Source organism: Sciurus vulgaris (genome assembly GCF_902686455.1).
Source record: "Sciurus vulgaris genome assembly, chromosome: 19".
Taxonomy (NCBI): Eukaryota; Metazoa; Chordata; class Mammalia; order Rodentia; family Sciuridae; genus Sciurus; species Sciurus vulgaris.
The window spans coordinates 29,895,126-29,898,748 of NC_136480.1; positions in this window are offsets into that span (position 1 = coordinate 29,895,126).

The following is a 3,623-nucleotide window of genomic DNA, read 5'->3' on the forward strand; positions in this document are numbered from 1 at the left end:
GAGGGAAGCCCTACACATGTAAAAAATGTGGAAAAGCATTTATTCATATCTCACATATTATTCAATCCCAGAGGATTCTTAGTGATGAAAGACCATATGAATGTAAAGAATGTTGCAAAGACTTTAAGGATTGTCCAACCCTTATTAAATATCACAAGGTTTATAGTGATGAGAGATCATACAAATGTATAGAATGTGGCAAAGATTTTCAACTGAACCCTTACTCAATGCCAGAGAATTCATATTAGAGGCAAATCATGTGAAATTGAAGAATGAGGCAAAGCTCTTAATAGGAGTGTATACCTTATTAAGCACCAGAGAATTTATATTGGAGAGAAACCCCAGAATGTGGAAATGAATTTGAGTATTGTCCAACTCTTACTTGCTACCACATAATGGAGAGAAGTCCTACAAAGCTTTATAATTGAATTCCAATTCTTACTCAACACTAGAAGGTTCATCTTGAAGAGAGAGCATATAAATGTGGGAATGTGACTAAGTCTCTGTTGTTCTCTCCTTACTAAATTCTTGAGAATTCATATGACAGATCCTGCAATGTAAATAATGTTGCAAAACCTTTAGTAATTATTCATACATTACTGAACACCAGAGAAAGAACAGACAAATCATAAAACTATAATTTGTCAGAAGGCTTGGTCTTAGAGTAGGGTAGCACAGTTGATCCTTCTTATTCTGGGACTTCCACCTCTTAGACTGTGCAGCTGCTGTTTCTTCCAGCTCTCCAGCCTGCAGAAGTTCATTGTAGACCATCTAGCTTGTGGTTGTGTAAGCCAATCTAATAAATTCCCTTTTATAGTCATAGTTCCTGTTTATTCTGTTCATCTAGAGAATCCTGAATAATACATTGCTGCTTTTTTTTTTTTTTTTTTTTTTTTTTTTTTGTCAATGCCATACTGATAACCTGTTTTACTTCTGATTGTGTTAATTTGAGTCTTTTCTCTTTTTTCCCCTGGTTAGTTCTGAGAATTTTTTCAATCTCTATAAGCAAACAACATTTGGTATTCTTCAATCTATTTTCTATTCTCCATTTTATTCACTGCTCTGGTGTTTGTTATATTTATATCCTGTTAATTTTGGGTTTACTTCCTTGGTTTTTTTTTTCCACTTAAATTATAAAGTTGGGTTATTCATTTGGAAGTTTCTATAATAATGTAGGGTTTCATAGCTCTGACTTTCCCTCTGATAATTACTTTGGCTACATCTCATAAATGTTTATATATTTTTTTACACTGTTTATAGTATTTTCTAATTTCTTTAAGTTTTATATTTGTGCATTTTCTAGTTTTCATTTAGTTATTATTTTCTCACATATTTATTGTGATCACAAAAGATGCATGGCTCCATTTCACTATTTTAAATGTATTGACATTTCCTTTATGACCAAATATAACCCATACTGGATTATATTATTATGTTGTTCTTGAACACTTCAGGAAAGTGTGTATGATGCCTTTTTGGGCATAATATTCTGTATAGATCCCTTAGAGCAGTTGGTTTCTATTGTTTCTAAATTTGTCTTTTGAACAATTGACTTTTTGAACCCAATAAACTTAACAACCAAAAAATAAATCACCCAACCAATATGTGGGCAAAGGAACTGAACAAGCACTTCATAGAAGGATAAATGTAATTAGTCAGTAATTATATAAAAAAAATGTTCAACATCTCCATCAACTAGAGAAGTAAATTAAAATTGCACTGAGATTTTATCTACATCAGTCAGAATGGCAATTATGAAAATATAAATAACAATAAGTGTTGGTGAGGATGTGGGGGAAAAATGTGCACTCATGCCTTGCTGGTGGGAATGCAAATTGGTGCATCCATTCTGGAAGGCTTAATGAAGATTCCTCAGAAAACTTGGAACAAAACAACCATTTGATCAGGTCACCCCACTTCTTGACATATACCCAAAAGACTTCAAATCAGCATACTGCAGTGATGTACTGTATCAGCCACATCAATGTTTATAGCAGCTCAGTTCATAGTAGCTATGGTATTGAACCAACCTAGGGGCACTTCAATAGATGAATGGATGCATAAATTGTGGTATATAAACATGATGGAAAAATAACCAGAAGAATGAATGAAATTATGCTATTTGCTTGTAAAAGGATAGAATTTAAGACTATCATGCTAAGTGGAATACGCCAATCCCAAACACCAAAACCTAAATGTTCTCTCTGATATGGGAATTATAACACATATTGGGGGGCAGGGAGGAATAATAGAAATACTTTGGATAAGAAAAAAGTGAGTGAGGGAAACGAAGGGAAGTTCCCTCCCTGGGGCCTATTTCTATATCCTTCACTCTCTACTGGGTTTATTGATCATCTGTGTTTCAGGGGCCATCTTGGGACTGCAGCATGGTAGAGCCTACTGTAAGTGAAACCCAGATTTGTGAGGTACTGGAAACCTTGAGGGACACTATAAATCTAGAGGATAGAAACTGTACTACCTCAGATCCCTATGGCTAGATGGGAAACACACAAACAAAATGAAAAAAAAGGGGGGGGGAAGAAAAGACCCCAAACAAACCAGGATGCTCCAATTATACACTCCATGGAGAAACCAGTAGAAGAAATGTCAGAGAACAAGCTCAGAATTTACTCAGTAAAACTGCTTCATGATTTTAAGGATGATATAAAGAGTGAAATCAGAGATATGTTTCAGAAGAAGGAAGATAACTTAAATAAAGAGATAAAGATCCTGAGAAGAAATATAGAAGAAATCTTTGAAATGAAAGAATCAATAAACCAAAATAAAAATTCAATGGAAAGTAGCCCCAACAGAGGAGACAACTTGGAAGACAGAACTTAAGGCAATGAAGACAAAATACATAATTTTGAAAATAAAGGTGACCACATAGAGAAGATGATAAATTATGTGACATTCCCTCACCCAGACACAATGCCTGAACAGCAGCTGCTGAAGCCAATGGAGTGGAGCTACTGTGACTACTTCTGGGCTGATAAGAAAGACCCCCAAGGCAATAGCACCATGGTGGGTTTGAAATGCTGCTCCAAAAGCAACTGAAGTTCAAACAAATGCAGTAAGAAATGTCTGAATTCATCCAACAGAGGATAAATATTGAAGAAGAATATGCAAAGAACTTGGCTAAGCTCTCTTAGAACTCATTGACTGCACAGGAGGAAGGCTCCCTGGGAGAAGAATGGGATCAGGTGAAGAAGAGCCTGGCAGAGGAACCAGAAGTTCATCTCAAGTTCTCCAAAAAGCTTCACAGCAAGGTAGAGAAGCACCTAGTGAACTTTCGTGAGAACTTCAAGAAAGACATGAGAAAGTGTGACCACCATATTGCTGACCTCCACAAGCAACTCGCTAGCTGCTATGCATCAGCAGAGAAGACCCAGAGAGCCCTCACAGAGTGACAGAGAGACCTGGAGATGAAGACCCAGCAGCTGGAGATAAAGCTGAGCAACAAGATAGAGGAGGACATCAAGAAGGCATGGAGGAAGTCCACACAGGCTGGTGATGACCTCATGCACTGTGTGGACCTCCATAGCCAGGCCCAGTCCAAGTGGTTTGAAGTGATGATAACCACCACTTTGGAGCTGGAGCAGCTGGAAGTGGAGAGGGTGGAG